Raw genomic sequence first — 18,525 nt, forward strand, 5'->3', positions numbered from 1 at the left:
TAAGTTTTTGACTATGTACCTCAATGACTGTCTACTGTACTGTCTAACAAAAAACTATAAACTTCTAACCTATCATGTATTAAAATCAATTGTATGTTCTATATTTTGTTCTCTCATGTACTGCATTTTATTGTACTGTAGACCTTTTCTCCCCGAGCCTCCGCTGAAAATGGACCTGTGTCCAGTCGGACTTTCCCGCTAAAAATTTAAATAAATAAATACATATGTATATCGAACCTGAGGTTGTTGTCAATAGTGACACCTAACAGTTTGGTATGAGTGACTGGTGAGATGATAGTCCCATCCCATGAAATATTGAATGGGTTGGGCATTTGGGCTGATTTGTTTGGTTTAAATAGCAGAAGTTTGGTCTTTTTGGCATTAAGTAAAAGGTTTTTATTAAGCAACCATGTTTTGGTAGTTTGGAAGGCTTTTTGGGTGATACAGAGGAGTTCATGGGATTTATGGGCTGAGCAGACTTCAGTTGAGTCATCAGCGTACTGTATGACAGTTGCGTCTTGACAGATGCCGTGGAAACCATTAATGAAGATGGAGAATAGAAGGGGACCTAGAATGGACCCTTGTGGGGCTCCAGTTGTAAGAGGTAGTAGAGAGGATTGGTTGTTGTCCCATCAAACTGATTGTTGTCTATCTTGCAGATCCCTTTGGAACCAGGCTAGGGAGTAATGACTAAGGCCGAGATTAGTAAGGGAGTGGAGCAGTTTGGGATGATTAGCCATATCGAAGGCTTTTGAGAGATCTAGGAATATGGCAGATGTTAGTTTACCAGAGTGTCTGTTTTTGTTGATGAGATCTGTAAAGGAGAGAAGAGTGGCGGTCATACTGTAGGCAGGTCAGAATCTGTGCTGAGTTGGAGAGAGTAGTTGGTTATTTAGTAGGTATGGCATGAGTTGGTGCTGTAAACATTTTTCAAGAATTTTTGGTAGTGGGGATAGGATGGCTATAGGGCGATAACTGGTGAGTTCAGTGGATCTACCACCTTTATATAATGGGATAATGTAGGAAGTCTTCTAGATAGGTGGTATAATGCTTTCTGATATAGACCTGTTAAGCAGAATGGAGACAAGGTAGGCTATCTCATTGGCAGCCAGCTGAAGGTATTCTGCAGGAATCCCATCAGCTGCCAGGCTGGTAGGTTTAATTTTACTTAGTAACTTTTTGATGTAATTGGTGGAGATAGGTTGGAACTGGAAGATGGTGTTGGGGTTGACTGGGGGTTTGAGGAGATTGTTAGTATTTGTAGTGGGTTCTTGTTGAACTAGTTTGGAGATGGTCTCAATGAAGTATTTATTGAAAGAATTAGGTATATCTGTGATTTCATTAGTGGAGGTTGGTGGTGGGGTGGAGGGTTTACCAGAGCGAAGTAGTTTATTTATTTATTGCTGACCCGAATTTTCTGGGATTATGTTGGTGCCTATTTTGCAAATGTAGGAAATAATTCTTTTTGTCTTGTAGAATATCTTTCTTGGTTTCATTTTGAAGTTTTTGGAATTGTCTAGTTGTTATGGGTTTTGTGGCTCTCCAGTGGTGCCAGGCTTTATTTCTTTGTGCAATTATATCGTTGGCCTCTTTGGTGAACAAGGGAGCTGAGTTCATTTTCACTTTTCTGGTGCAAAGGGGGGGGGGGGGCATGGGCATTTAAGATCTTTAGGAAAGTGCTGTTAAATTGATTAACAACTTCCTCCAAGGGAATTTCTTTTAGTGTGTTCCAGTTTTGGTATTTTAGTTCAAGTTTAAAACTGTTTGGGTTGAAATTATGTTTGTTCCAACCAGTTTGACATATTGGGGTAGAGTTGGTATGGGATTTGAGTTTTAGTAGGAAAGTGGGTTGGTGGTCACTGACGGTGTCAGGTAAGACACCTGATTGATATCATCATCATCATCATCATCATCAGCTCCCTTTTTTCAATTTTTCTACATGGGGCCGGGGTATTGAGTTAACTGCTGCCAACTCTCTTGATTCAGTGCCACACTCCTGCCTTCTTCAACACTCATGCCTGATTGTCGCAGATCTTCTTTCACACAATTCGTCCACCTCTTTGCTGGATGTCCTTGCTTCCTCTTACCTTCTTCCTGTGTGTCCCAAATCTCCCTCACCAGATTGTCTTCTGCTTTTCTACACATGTGCCCAAACCACCATAATCTGTTTTCTTTGACCTTTTCTGCAATTGAAGCTACTTTGGCTTCTGTTCTTACATCCTCATTTCTTCATCTGTTCCACAGTGTGCATCCTATCACCTTTTTCAGGCACTTCATTTCCATCACCTCTAGCTTCTTCAACTGTTCTGCCTTTACTGCCCAGGTTTCTGTTCCATACAGTAGTACTAGTCGCACCACTGTCTTTCTTGTACACCTAACTTTTCAGCTTCTTTGACATTCTTCTGTCATGGACTACACCTGATACTCTATACCAGTTGGATACAGCCCCTCTGATTCTAGCTCTGACCTCTTCATTCAGACTACCCTTCTCCTCAACTACTCCTCCCAGAAACTTGAAGCTGTTTGCCTGATCCACTATCTTCCCTTATATCTCTATTTTCAGCTTCTTCTCATTTCCCAGTTTGCTGCCATTACCACTGTCTTATCTGTGCTTAGTTTCATCCCATGTGCCTTCAGATTTACATTCCATTCTCCTATCCTTTGCTGAAGTTCTAGCTCAGAGTCTGCCTATACTGCCACATCATCTGCATACAGCAGCTTTGTTGATCCATCCCCTCCAACCTGTTTGCTAATGTAGTCCCTCACCAGTATAAACAGCAGTGGGCTCAGAGCTGAACGCTGATGTACACCCACACCTTAACTGTGAACCCCTCTGTGAGGCCGAACACTGCCTGTACTTGAGTTATTGTTCCTTGTACATAGCCTGCACTAATTCTACCAGTATTCTTGAGACTTCAAACCACTGCAGTACTGCCCAGATCAACTTTCTTGGGACCCTGTCATATGCTATCTCCAAGTGTAGGAATGCCCAGTTGGACTCTCTCCTCATCTCTAGCTTCTTCTCAAGTATCTGTCTCAATGCAAACATCAGGTCAGTTGTGCTGCATCCTGATCTGAATCCAAATTGCTCATTTCCCATCTTACATTCTACTACTCTGCGTATCCATTTATCAATCACCCTCTCCAGAACTTTCATGCAATGTGATAGGAGTTTGATGCCTCTGTACTGCCCACAGTTGTGGATGTCCCCTTTGTTCCTTTACACTGGCATGAGTATGCTTATTCTCCAGTCATCTGGGATGTACCTTTCTCTCCTATTAGTATCCTCAGGAGCCATTTCTCTCCCATCTCACCCAGCATATTTATCATATCTGCTGTGATCTCATCTGAGTCTGCTGCTTTCCCTGACTTTATCTTCCTTAGTGCTGTTCTTACTTCTTCTAAGGTAGGCTCCTCTTCTCTCATTGTAGGCTGTTTCTGAGACAGTACAGCTTCTGTGGGGTTTTCTTCATTCAGAAGTTGCTGGAAATACTCCTTCCATCTGCCTTTGATGTCCTCTGGGCTGGTGAGAAGGTTGCTGCTGGCATCCCTTATGAAGGGTGTCTGACTATCTTCTTTATCTTTCTGTCTTTACCTTGCAATCTGATATAGTTTCTTTATGTCCATTACTGAGTCACTTTCCAGAAGTTGGTACAGTGCCTCCGATATCCTATTCTTTGTTATTGCAACTTCTTTCTTAGCTTCTTTGTTACCCAACTAGTAGTTCTTCCTAGCCAGGCCAGTCTTTTCTGTCTTCCACTTCTTCCTACACTCCTTTTTTCTTTTGATGACTTCCTAGACTTCTGCATTCCACCACCAGCTTTCCTTATGTACCTTATTTCCATACCTGTTTCAGCCACATATCTTTTCTGTAGTCCTAACACATGCTGTTTTTAGGCCCTGTCATTCTTCTTCAACTCCACCTATTTCCTCCTGTTCTTGGGATGCTAAAGCCCTGAGTAATTCCTTGAACTGTTTTTCTCCTGTCAACTTCCAGGTCTTCAGCCTGGTATCTGTTAACCTTAGAGCCTTTTCTGACCACAGTTTGCAGCTGAATGTGGCAACTAGTGATTTATGCTGTGGGCCGACTGTTTCACTGGGGATGACATTACAGTCATGAATTCTGTCCCAGTGCCTTTTCCTTACTAGGAGGAAGACTACCTGAGTTACATGTTGACTACTCTTCTATGTGATCTTGTGACTGTCTCTCTTTCTGAGCCATGTGTTGGCTACTATCAAGCCATTTACCAGACAGAAGTCTAGAATGGCTTCTCCTTCTTTATTCCTATTGCCCCACCCATGTGGACCCAGGCAGTCCACATATCTTGTTCTGTCTGTCCCAATATGTGCATTCTAGTCACCCATTATCAACACCAATTCACATTGTCCTGCTTTATCTATTAGGTCCTGCAACTGCTGTCTGAATGCACTCTTTTCCTAACTATCACAGCCCTGCTGTGGGGCATAGGCTAAGATTATGAATACTGCCCTATCATTACACTGGAGTCTGCTGCCATGAGTTTGTCATTAATTCTGATGATATCCCTTATTGCCTTCTGAAGTCTCTCTCTCACCACAATTCCTACACCATTTCTAGCATGCCCTCCACCTGAGTAGTAGACTTTGGATCCCAAGCCAAGTGGGTTTGCTGCACTGCCCTTCCATCTCATCTCCTAGATATATAAGATGTCCTGATTGATATGAGGTCTTGATATTGTTTGTCAAGATCCAATATAGGAGAATTTATTTGGTTTTATCGTTTCCTGTTCTAGTGCTAGTGTGAATAATATGGGTGAAGTTATAGAGATTAATATGGTTGGTGGGATTAATAGTTGAGCAGGTATGGCAATCTATATTAAAGTCACCTAGGATAATTGTTTCTCGGGGTAGATTTTGATTAACCCAGTGTAGAACGGCTTCAAAGGAACGAATATTGTTGCCTGGAAAAATATAACCAGAGATAATATTGACAGATTCTTTATCACTACATTTGCATTTGGCTAGAAGAACATCTGTGGTATTGAGGAAAGGGATAGGAGTATCTACGGAGTATATTTTCATGTTATTTTTGTAAAGTAATGCTACCCCACCCATACCTCTCAACCTCTAAGAGCAAGAAATCTGGACAAAGCCATAAAGAATGGGGGGACAAAGGCCCAAAAATAGGGACAATTTTTAAATATTGTTCTTACAAACTTAGAAAGTTAATAGATTAACAGGTTTTGCATTAGCATGAATTTTCTGAAGAGTATGAAGTCTGAAACTCAAATGTCTGTCATTATTTACTGACAACAATATTCAATAATTTGCCAATGATTTGACAGAAAACCAACATTTTATGATAAATAGACCGAAGACATGAGACAAAAATCTGGACATTCTGCGAAAATCTGTACAGTTGAGAGGTATGGGCCCACCCCCTTTTTTGAATAATCTATTTTTGCATAAAACATTATATCTGGGTGGGAGGAATTCACTATCCGGTGTTGTATGTTTTAACCATGTTTCCGTTAGGGATAGTAGGTTGATGGAATAGGTGAATATTAGAGAATGCAGTAGATGAACTTTATTGTTAATACTCCAGTTGTTTAAGTTTAGTAGTAGAAGGTTATTTTTTTTGGTCTAGAGAAGGAAGACTGGTTGGGTGACAGGGCTGAAGGAGGAGGGGTATTTGTGTGAGAGGTAGGGCCTAGGTTGGGGTGTATGTTACCAGCTAGGATCAGTAGATGCCTATTTTGTTGAATGAGTTTGGACAACTTTATTAGAATGCTAGTGTATCTTTTTGTGGTAATTGATTTGGTAGAGATTGAGAGGAGTATATTGGAGGGAGGTGGGAGAGTATTGGGGCGATGCCTGTTTAGGGGTATGTGCAGGTCATAATGTTGGGTTAGATATGAGTGAGAGGAGGTATGCTTTGAAGTGGTTATAATAGTAGCATTGTAGTTAGTTTCACAGTAGGTAAGGTAGTGGGATAGTACTAGGAGGAAGAGTAAGGTGAGATTGTTTGCATAGTTATTGGTTTGAGATAGTGAGGGTGTGTCTGTTTAGTCAGTATGGTGTGTGGCCTGGGAGACAGGGGATTGATTGATGAGGAGGAGGTTGCAGGAGAGTGATTGGTGTAGGTCAAGTGGGTGGAGTGGTGAGCTATAAATCTAGTGGTGGTGGGGTCAGATGGGAAATGGGGGCAGGGTAGGGGTGTGGAGTGAGCGGAGTGAATGGAGTGGGTTAGAAACACAAGGCAGATCCCACAATCTTCCTGAGAAAAACAATCTATTGGACCAGGTGGTTAATTCAACCAAGGTCAGTAATTTTCAGCTCAATGTCTTTTTTATCAGACACGCAGCTCTTGTGTTAGGAGTGTGGTGAAGTAAAATCTGCTTTAGGGTGAGAAGCTAAAACTTTGTTTCTTTCTTTGGAGAATGTTCCTATTAAAGGAGAAACGTTGTTTCTTTCTTTGGAGAGTGTTCTTTTTAAAGGAGAATACAGTAGCATGGAGGAAGCGACAATAGTAGGAATGCTAGAGGAACTAGACACCTAGTCAGGTAGCCTTAGCTGTGTGTATGCCATTTAACAAAGCTAATAATACTGAAAAATTCCTGGACACTGCTAATTTATACAAGGTATATTATACTGCAGTTTCAGTTGCTATCTCCCGTGTGTTTTGAGCGGGCAATGCTGGGTTTGGGCGACTGCAATTCAAGGGTTGCCAGCAAAGGATATTTTAGTTGAGGGAACTGTGAGGAAAGAAAAAAATAAAATAAGAATATATGCAGGTTACCTGGAGGGAATGGGATAGTTATGTGTTGTAGAGTGAATGTGAGGGCCAATAATTGCCTAAAGTAATAGAGGAAGCACATGAAATGTTAAACTACAGAGTGCGACTACACTTACTAAGCACAACAAATATCAGTAAGGCATGGACGGTTAGACTACAGAGTGTGACTAACACAGCACAACTATCAGTGAGTTCAACATAAAGACTGCTAATTACGTTTTTCTTTTTAACTGTCAGGAGCATTAATGAATACATCAACCATTTCCTAGATGCACTCTGTCCTAAGCATAATTGATGGCTGTGCAGCAATTTGAGTAACATGCATCAAACAAGAATTAACATATAACAGTCTTGTAATCAATGATAAAATAAGACGCAATGACCTTGACAGTCACTATTTTGTTGCAATAGTCAGAAGAGTACAGTTGCTCAATGCAGCAATTCTAACAATCTCACTCATTTGTATATTAGTATGAGGTACATTTGAATAGTTTACTGTGGCTGTTGCTGTATGTGTGTGTGTGTGTGTGTGTGTGTGTGTGTGTGTGTGTGTGTGTGTGTGTGTGTGTGTGTGTGTGTGTGTGTGTGCGCGTGTGAAATAAACTTGAAATACACTAGTGAAGACATTATTTTTAATCATAGACATCTGAGATATACTTGACTATAACTGTTGAATGGGTGTGGGGCTTTTTGTGTATGAAAGTAACCTATCCTGTTGTCATCTGCTCATTTTAAATACTCATTAATCTGGCTTTACAGGACTAGTGTGCATTTGTGTGAAGTTAGTTGGAATATTTTACTGTGGCTACTGTTTTATAACAATTGGACATCTGCAGGGTATGAGTGGTGACCTGTCTGTGGATGAAAATAATGTACCATTTTGTCATTAAATTAACATAGCAGGACTAGGATGCACTTGTGTGAAGCATATTGGAATACTCTACTGTGGTGTCTATATGAAACAATCTTGAAGTGCACTACTATGGCCACTGCTATTTTTTACCACAATTGGATATTTACATTACACATAGTCAGCAATAGGGATACATTTATTGGGTATGAGACCTGTTCTGTTCTGTGGATGAAAATGAACCTGTATTCACAATCATGCTAAACAGTCATTTCTCTGGATTGCAGGATGAGTTTGAAATTGTATAAATAAAGTTATAATACCTTACTATGGCCATTTTTATCACTGAGGTGTGAGATACACACAGTCAGTAAAGTGTAACTGATGAGTAGATATACACTGATAAATTATGACAGAAATTTGAATGATCATTTATGAATGAAATGTTCAGAAATACAGGTATGTTTGTTATTATTGATCAGTAAATTGTATTTCATTTCTTCCTGGAAAAATGTTAAAGATTACAAATTTAAAACTAGCCTGTTCTTTTCCCTTTATTAAACAACACAAACAGTTTAAAGCAATTTGAAAGATAAATATTATTCCAAACAATCAAGACAATTCAAAAGTACATGTACATTTAGGCATAGTTCTAAAAAAAGCAATTGTGACCAAAGATTTGAAAACAACTCAGTTCCCAAGGTACAATTGATCTACCACTTCTAACCATCCCTGATTATAGGCAATATGTTATTGTCCAGATTAATACTTCAAACTGTGGATTGGATGACCTGCATTTAGCTAGGTTTCTTCAAGGGGAGCAAAGCATCCCACAGTATATTTTAGCCATAAATTCCAGGCAAGGAAAGAATCATGTGCAACTATGAAGAAGGAATATGTAGAGATGGTTTGGGCTCCCCAAAAGCTTCAAGTTCATAGATGTGATAGAAACCTCACAGTAGCAAAATAGTGCAATCCTTTGAAATAGTTATACTGAACTATTCAGCAAAATGGCATGCTTCTTAGATGGAGATTGTAATTACAGTTCTACAGTATGCCAATGCAGTACTGGAGTGGTGCCAGTAATTCCACTGCAAAAGCAAGACGTAGGCCTGGAACTGGGTGTTGTAAGTTGAAATACACCTGTAATCTAGATTTGATATTTGGGATCTATTGGAAAGACTTATATGTGGCTTGGGAAGGGAGCAGAAGTGTCATAAGATGAATATGTTCTCATAAAATTGAATTTTAGTTGATTTAGACCTCATTAAGTGAGTGAGAATTATAACTGTTCTTTGTAGCAGTATAGAACATCTGTTTTGACTCATTACTTCCTACCATGATCTGCATTGGCTCACCTTGGATTGAAACTCTCTGGATGTTCTTCCTGCTTAGTTTAAAACACAGACATATTCTGGTTGGTTTTGAATTATTGGTTGTTTTTTTAAATCATACTAACTACTTAGTGGTATTGAACCATATCTATTGTATTTTTCCAACTATGTCTGAGAATATTCTTCATATTTATATACCCCCTAATTTGCAGGGAATGCCAAATCACAAGTCCTGCCATTCCTTCTTCATTCTACAAAAATAAGTATTTTTAAACATGAAGAAATGAAGCAATTTCTACATTGACTGTATAGGGGGAAACTACAGGCTGCTTTCCCAACGACTGTATTCTAAATATCTAATAATATGTCTGTGTGTCTTCTGCAGCTACTAAGATTTTTAGAGATATTCTTGTTCTTTGATAACAGTCTTCTGCAGGGAATTGTAGGAACAATTGAATTATTTGCAGTTAAAAATGTTTTATATCTGTTTGTTCAAGATATTTTGTTATGCCTTTCCTTTACAACTTTTTACTGTCCTGTGTACATTATTAAGTTTAATTGATCTTTGTATGTTTCAGTCTTGCCATTCTATTAATATGCATTGCATTCATTTATTTATGAAAAGCCTGCAGCTGTTGTCTTTGTTATTGTTTTATTAAAGAGTATGCTCAAAGTATAGGTGTGACTGTTTACAAATGTTCTTTCTGAAGAGAATGTTTGGCTATCAGCTACACTACTTTAAAATATTTGTTGTCTCTTTGGATGATTCCTCAGTAAGTGAAGATTTAATGGTAAATTGTTCTAAATGGTGGTAGCATGTGCTATGTACACAGCAAATGGTATTGTCATTTGAAAGAAGGTATCAGAGACCCTTTCTAGAAAATAATGCATGTGTGTGTGTGTGTGTGTGTGTGTGTGTGTGTGTGTGTGTGTGTGTGTATGAAAAGAGTTTCACTAATTCCTATTTTTTTTTGGCAAGACTGCGCTTAATACACTGGGCTCAAAAGTAAGTGGGTGAAATCCTGATGAGCCTCTGACTATAACCCAGTTCTATAGCTACACAGTGCAAAGATTATTTATGATTGACAGCTTTCGGTCATAATCTAAGGTATTAATGCACATTTGCTGCCAGATCTTAAGGCTAATCATATCCAGCTATACATAACTGGCGGGCTTTTCTAGCTGTAGAGAACTCAGCACAGCTCCTCGTGGTGTCCAGCAGAGTTCCTAGAGCAGCAGAGACCAGAAAAGACAACTTTCCAGATTTTAAGTATTTTTTCTTGGCTTTTTTGACCTTTTGTGACTTTCGACCACTGTTTCTGCTTATTTTATCGAAGTATTACCTTTTTTTACTGTTTTTACAAGCTCAAATTGTTTATTGCACTTCCTAGTTTAAGTTTTGCTTAAAAGTTAAACTACAGGCTAATACACTCAAGTGTACTAGCTTTTGATAGCATTTAGTCAAAAAGTACAGCATTTATTGTGTTTTCTGTCTATCTGTGTAAAAAAACTTGAAAAAAACAAAAAAAATATCCCTGTTTTCCATACTTTCCTATCTAGTGTTCCAGTGATCAGATTTCACTGATCCCTGGGCTTTGTGTTGGTTCCTGTACTTCTCCATTTTCCTTGTTTGGTCAGGAAGAATTTTCTTTACTCACCAGTGAGAGTGAGAGTACTGAGCTGCCTTTTGGTCCTCAGAGGAGTGGTTTAAGGCAGTAACTTGCAGTTTATTTGCCATTTTGGGTCATTTCCTGCCTTTTCCAGCCCCCTGCTATAAAGCACGCTTTAGCGCGCTTTAGCGCGATTTAGCTCGGAGTTGCCACAGGAGCACACAAGAGCAGCGGCGGTCAATCAAGGTTAAACTATTCAGGCTACCTAAAGTCCACTCTTCATTTTTTCCCTTAGAACAGCTCTTCCTGAGCTGTACTGCTAATCTAACCACCCTATTCTATACCAAATAAGTTCAGATCTACTTGATTCCTAAGTGACTATTCTCTGTCCGGATAGCCTAGCACTTGCTCCCAAAGTACTTTTTTTACTCTGATATAGCACTTTTTATTATACATAGCACCCTACCAGCCTAATACCCCTTTTTCGATCATCCACATCCCACAAAGTATTTTCAAACCCATCTACACAAAGTTTTTAACTTTTCCTTCTAGCATGTCGCGGGGTCAGTTGCTAGTGTTCTCACCTGCTCAGCTGATGAATCTGGGAATATTGAGGCAATGTTACAATTGCCTCATGTACACAGACAACCCTCTCCTTCTCCCACAAAACACAAACACATGCGAGAGATGCAACTATATAGCCAAACTGGAGGCTGAGCTCTCTCAACATAGGACTGGCAAGACCAGACAGGAGGAGAAGGTAACCACACACACCACAAACCCAGTCTCACATAGCACTATCACAACTTCATATCATACACATAAAGACATACTCGGAGGCTCTGACTAAAAATCTACCAAAACAGCAGAGGCCACCAAAGCAGACACCCAAACTACTGCCACCACAGAACAAGACACATGCAACACATAGACCACAAAGTCAGTGTGCCAAACAGTCACAGCCCTTAAGGCCAAACACAATGCCAGACACTCTTGTCATAGGTGACTCCATAGTCAGACACACTGACGTCCCACTCACCAGATTGAGCAAGGAGAAGGTCACAGTAAGCTGCCTATCGGGCGCTAGAATCCGCCACATAACGCAAGCACTCAGGTCACTCGACAGCAGGTACAAGTATGACTCAATCATTGTCCATGCTGGTGTGAACGACCTGAGACACACCTCTCTGGACTACATGAAAAGAGACATAGAGGAGCTCTCTGATTATGTAGCCCAGGCAGGTATGACCCTGACCTTGAGCAGTATCCTACCTTCACCAAGAATGATGCCACAATACAGAGACAAGATGATCAGCTTTAATAATTGGCTTAATCTCTGGTGTCATTCAAAGGGGATCCAATGTCTGTCTGCCTGGGATGACATGCTGGACAAGCCACGCTGCTTAAGGGGCGTGCACCTGTCACCCTGGGCTTCGGATATTGGCAAAGGCTCTTGCCACCGCCATAGTGCCTTTTTTAGGCAAGGCTCAAATTCTAAACCTACCACCCTAGAAAACAACAAAGGAAAAAAACTAAGGGTAATGCTGCTCAATGCCAGAAGTCTCAACCTCAAGATGCACACACTCGAAGCCCTTCTCAGTATGGAGAACATCGATGTCTGTGCGGTGACTGAAACCTGGTTCAAGGTTCCTGAGAGCACCCCAGCACTATCAGGTTTTACCTCATATCATGCGTTCCGGCCCCAAAATCCGGACAACACCAAGAAAGGAGGAGGGGTGTCCATATTCATCAAAGACACCCTCACCTCCAGGTTGGTGGCAATGCACGATGCATCGGAGACCATCCAGGTGCAATTAACCGTGGGCAAGACTGCTCTGCAATTTGTAGTATGTTGCAGGCCACCCTCTCAAACTCAGGAACCTCACACAGCTTTCCTGAAAACTCTGGAGGGGATAAATGTAACCCCAAACACCATCAGACTAGGTGATTTCAACTATCCAAATATAGACTGGGATCACTACTCAAGCCCCAACACTCTAGCCCAAAGGCTCCTAGAGTTCATAAACTCAAATGCCATGGAACAACTAGTCACCATGCCCACAAGAGGTGAAAACATACTAGATCTCATCATCACGAACATGGGGTCACAATGTTCAACACCGGAGGTATACCCCTCATTGGTGAGATCAGATCATAAACTAATCTCACTGGAAGTCCACATCCCACCCCCACCCCAGATAAAAAAGACCACAGTGAAGAACTTCTCTAAAGCCGACTTCACACTACTTAGGACTGGTGTGGTCTTTTTCAAGGCCCCCGAGCCAGCGGAAAACATCACTAAAGCCGCTGAATCACTTGCAAATGCCTTCTACCAGCACCTCCAGGACTGCATGGATCAGGCAATCCCAAACAAAACAAAGACCAAAGGCAAGCGTCCAGTCTGGTGGACCCCAGCCATAAACAAGCTCTACAACAAAAGGAGAAAGCTACTACAAGATAGAGCAAAATCCCTAAAAGGGAAGACACCCTTGATTACTATAAGTAAAAAACTAAGATCTCTCATAAAATCATCCAAGGCAAATTTTGAAAGAAAGATCGCCAAGGACTCAAAAGACAATCACAAGGCCTTTTTTAGCTATGTTAGAAACCTCCTAGATATGTTCAGAATTAGTTCAAAATGATGTAAAGATCACTGAACCTACAGACATTGCCAACATACTGGCTGACAGGTTCAGTGCAAATTTCTCCCCCCCTCCTCCCCAAAAGGAGAAATATCTATACCAGAGGATTGTAGCCTCCCAAACATCTCAAATGCTCAGGTGAGAACAGCTCTCTCCAAGGCGAAAAACACAGCATCCATGGGACCAGATGGTGTCCCCGGTTGTGTGCTCCACGAACTCATTGAGGAATTAAACCCGCAATTAGGGCAGCTGTTTAATCTTAGCCTCACCTCAGGATACGTACCCAAGGAGTGGCGTGCGGCAACTGTGGTCCCACTACACAAGGGCGGTGCCTCCACCTACCCTGGAAACTACCGTCCCATCAGCTTGACAAGCCTGGTCTGCAAAGCTATGGAGAGGATCATAATGGAACTCATAAATAAAGACATAGGGGACCTGCAGACATTGGATCAAACCCAGTTTGGCTTTGTCAAGGGCAGATCATGCCTTTTAAACTTGGTTGACTTTTTCGAAACAGTCACCAAGGCCATTGATGAGGGCAAGGCAGTCCACACAGCCTACCTTGACCTGGCAAAGGCATTCGACACAATACCCCACTCAGGTATCATAGAAAAACTCACCAGCTTAAATGTAAACCCATACGTCACAGGATGGGTTGCAAACTGGCTAAGTGACAGAACCCACAGGGTCAGAGTTGCTGGCGCCATGTCAGATTCCAAGCCTGTCACAAGTGGTGTCCCATAGGGCTTGGTCCTGGGCCCACTCTTGTTCGGCATCTACTTTTCAGAAGTACAGGCAAGCACAGGAGGATTATGGCTGACAAAGTTTGCAGATGACTGCAAATTGGGCGCCATAGTTGAAAACACATCAGACACAGATATCCTGCAGAAGGGTCTCATAGAAATGGATAACTGGTGCCAGAGCCATGGCCTAAAGTTAAACGCTAAAAAATGCATAGTCATACCCTTCGGGAAAAACAAGGTTACCCCTAGCTACCATATAGGTGGCAATCCACTAAGCACTGAAGAGGTTATCAGGGATCTGGAGACCCAGGTTGACAGTAACCTTTCATTTGACACCCACATTGCCAAAGTAGTTAGGAAGACCTTCTACATTGCCCACCTGATCATGAAGGGATTCACATCTAGTTCAAGAGAGGTCATCGTTCCCCTGTACTCATCATTCATCAGACCGATAATTGAGTACAATGCCCCATTCGGAATGTATCTGACCCGACACCTGCAGCAATTGGAAAGGCCTCAAAAGTTCCTCACCAAAAGGATAAAGGGTCTCAAAAATATGTCCTATGCTGCCCGACTGAAGGAACTCTAGCTCTACTCAGTCGTTTACCGTCTGCTCAGAGGTGACCTGTGCCTGACATACAAGGCCATGTCCAACCCGGAATTAATGAACATGCTTCACCTCAAAAAATCTAAATCCATCAGATCTACAAGAGCACGAGACTTAAACCTTGACACGGTCATTAATAGGACGTGCTGGAGGGACAGATTCATCACCCAGAGACTCCCTATGCTGTGGAACAAAATCCCGGTACATGTGAGGCAGAGCACCTCGCTGGCTTTGTTCAAGAGAAATCTTGACCAATGGATGGGAGATCGCAGATATACCCCAGGGATTACCTCAGTGTCACTGCTTGACAGAGGCACAGCAAAATAATGGGCATAGTATCCTCAAAACTAAAGGGGTGGCGAAAGCCACAAAACTCTGGGCTAGGCTTATAAATGCCCTAGGGCAGATAGCCTAGTATAAACCTATGAACCTATAACTGGTAACAGTAGTAAATGATTCAATGCCTGCATCTCCTCTCACTCACATATTTGGTACCAGTTGTGTGGATTTAAGCTCTGCAATCCTTGCAGCTGTACAGGGTAGATTCCAGTGGAGCCCATAAGGGATCAATATGTTTTCTGTTCAAATAAAAAGTGTATGGCATATCAGGTGCTCAACAATATTCAAGATGCAGATGTTATGAGCATATGTAATGACTGGCTTCTTTCAGACTTATGGACAATTTGGAACACCTCTTCAAAGTTAACTAAGTATTAAATAAGCTTAGCATCTGGATACTTTATTTATTTATTTATTAATTCATGTCTTATGAGGCTGACAGGAACCTTAATTCCTTAAATGTATCATAACCTTCTCTACTTTATTTACTAAATGGCATAATTACATAAAACAAATTTTTAAAAAGTTAAATTCATGACAAGAGCTGACAGATGGCATGCAGAATGATAACATTATTAGGACATACACTTCCTGTCATCAAACTTTCGTTCATTGTAGTGATAGGTTGTTCATACTGCAGAAACCACATTAATAATGTATATTGTATTTAGAAGAATGTGCTTCAGTAGCATGACATGAGATTCAATAAGGGGTACTAAGAAGAAACAATTTAGTGAGAGGAAATATATGGCTTTTTGACATTGATAAGTGCATAGAACTATGATTCATTAATGCACAGCTTGTTAGGCCAATATGCAAAGCAAAACAACAACACCCATATGGATATTTTATTTTAGTTTATTTTACATTTGTTAACCGGGGGTGTCTGACTGAGCCAAAAACGCCCTTTCTCAGCAGAGGCCCAGGGAGAAAACTCCACAAAGAAAAATTACAGACACATTTAGTTATTTAGACATGATCAGTATATACACAAATTACAAGAGACATGTTTTACAGTGGTATGTGGCACATAAACAGTTACAGTGGAGAGAACAAACAAAAAAATATTAATTTTAAAAATAAAGGTAATTAATAGATTGGTGGTGTACAGCTGAAATTTGGAACATTGGTAGAATACATACATAGTACACAGGTACAGTACATACATTGTAAATTAGCCAGTGTTTGTGAGTAAGACTGAAAACTATTATCAAGTGCTCTAGATTTAGTATGTATATGTTATCTGATTTCACTAGCCTGGGGAGCAATCATGGCACTGCCAACTTTGCTTGAGATGTTGCCTGATGAGGTCTTTAAAGGAGGCTTTGGATGATGCGTTTTGAATGCTAGTAGGGACAGAGTTCCATTTTTTAGCCAATGAAATACTATATAGTGTGTCTCTAAAGCTACTGTAGCTGTTGATGACTTCTAGTAGTAGTTTGCTTGATGATCTAAGAGGCCTTTTGGCTGAGTGATGTTGTACTAGGTTTTTGAGGGCAGGACACTTATTGGGGAGGTAATAGATAGAATGACAGAGGCAGAGCTGATTGTAGGTTAGGAGGTTGGGCAGTTCAAGCCAGTGGATCTGTCTCAGAGCAGTACAGTGATGAGTTCTATATGGGCAATTTGCAGCAAAGCGGGCAATTCTGTTATAGCAGGCTTCCATTTTGCTTAGTTCAGTTTTGTTGAGATTAGTCAGAAAGGGAGATGCATAGAGTAGGGTGGATAGAAGTTGGGAGCGAGCAATGGCTGATCTTGTGTTGTTGGTAAGAAATGGTTTGATACCGTAGAGTGACCCCAGTTTGGCATGTACTTTTTTAATAGTTAAGTTGAGATGACTATCAAAGTTTAGGTGGGAGTCTATGGTTATTCCCAATAGCTTAGTCTGTGCCACTGAAGCAACTGGAGTAGCATTTGTGGAGTAGATAGTGAATTGACTGTTAGTGTTTTTGTTAGAACTGGTTATAATCACAAGCTGAGTTTTCTTTGGATTGAGGATAAGTTGGGCTTTGGTAAGGTAGTTTTCAATGTCAGAGAATGCTAGTTGAGTTGTTTGCAGGAGGGTGGGAATGTTTTGTGCAGCACAGATTAAGGTAGTGTCATCTGCATACTGAATTATAGATGCATGCTGAGTGACGGTATGGAGATCATTTGTGAAGACTGTGAATAGTAGTGGTCCTAAGATAGAACCCTGTGGGACTCCTATAGTTATGGGCAGCTGAGGAGAGAGAGAATTTTCCCATTTAGCAGCTTGGTACCTGTCACTTAAGTAGCTTTGGAACCAGGTAAGAGTGGAATTTGATAGATGATATTGGTTTAGTTTGTTTAGCAGGATTTGGTGTGAGACTATGTCAAATGCTTTGGACATATCCAAAAAAAAGAGTTGAGACTTGTAGGCCTTCATTTTTGAGATGGTTTACTGTGTCTGTGAAGCAGAGCATGGCTGTAGTGGTACTATGGGCAGGTCTGAAACCATGCTGAATAGGTGACAGAATGTTGCTGTCTAGGAGATAGTTTAGCATCTGGGTATGGATGCATTTTTCTAGGATTTTGGCCAGGGAGGAGAAATAAAGCAATGGGTCTCTAGGTATTAAGTTCAGTGGAGATCCTGCCTTTATGTATGGGTGTAATATAGGATATTTTCCAGAGTTTGGGCACATAGTTTTCAACAATTGATCTGTTTATGAGAGTGGAGACTGGGATAGCAATAGCATCTGCTGTGAGTTTCAAGAAATAGCTGGGGAGTAGGTCGGCTGCTGTTGATGAGGTTTTTAGTTTGGAGAGCATGCTTTTGATTGAAGTGGTGGAAACTGTTTTGAGGGTAAAGCTTGTATTAGTATTATTTGAGTTGGGGGGGGTAGTGAGGAAGGAACTGTCTTGTGATACTAAGGATAGAATTGAGTTCACAAAGTGGGAGTTGAATTGTGTTTCGATGGGAACTTTAGTGTCAGGGGTGGTTGGTTTGGGGGTAGCCTTTTGGGTGAATTTTAGTAGCTGGTTTACATTTTTCCAAAATTTTTGCAGGTTGTGTTGGTATTTAGTTTGTAATGTTGTGTAGTACGATTTTTTGTCCAGTGTAATGCATTTTTTTGTACGGTTGCATAGTTCTTGGTACTTAGTTAGGTTTTATGTTTCTTTGTTTTTTTGATAGTAAAGCCAGGCAGTGTCTCTGGACTTGAGAGGATTTGTTTGGTTTATTTACTGAGCCAGGGGTTTGTAGAGGTTCTAACCTTGATTTTGCGCAATGGAGCGACAGTGTCTAGGTGTTGCAGAAATGTTTTGTTGAAATATGCTACAGCCTGGTCAAGTGGGAGGGTTTTTAGGGGGGGGGGGTTCAGTCACAGTTACAGAGTAAAGTGTTGAGGACCAGGAGAGAATTTTTTTGTGTTTCTAGTGGATATATAGTTAGTGGTTTTGCATATGCTTGTTCTACTACGTATATAGTATATTATGTTGTGGTCACTTAAGGTGTCTGGGAGACTGCCTGTGTGAGGGTACAATGTGAGGTTGTTAGTTAGGACCCAGTCAAGGATGGATTCCCTTTTAGATTTTTTATCACATCTAGTTGGAATTTGGACTAGCTGCTGGTAGCCATGGAGATTTATTAGATTACTTGGTGGTTCTG

Source organism: Protopterus annectens, chromosome 11.part0 (genome assembly GCF_019279795.1).
Source record: "Protopterus annectens isolate FY-2018-M chromosome 11.part0, PAN1.0, whole genome shotgun sequence".
Lineage (NCBI taxonomy): Eukaryota > Metazoa > Chordata > Ceratodontiformes > Protopteridae > Protopterus > Protopterus annectens.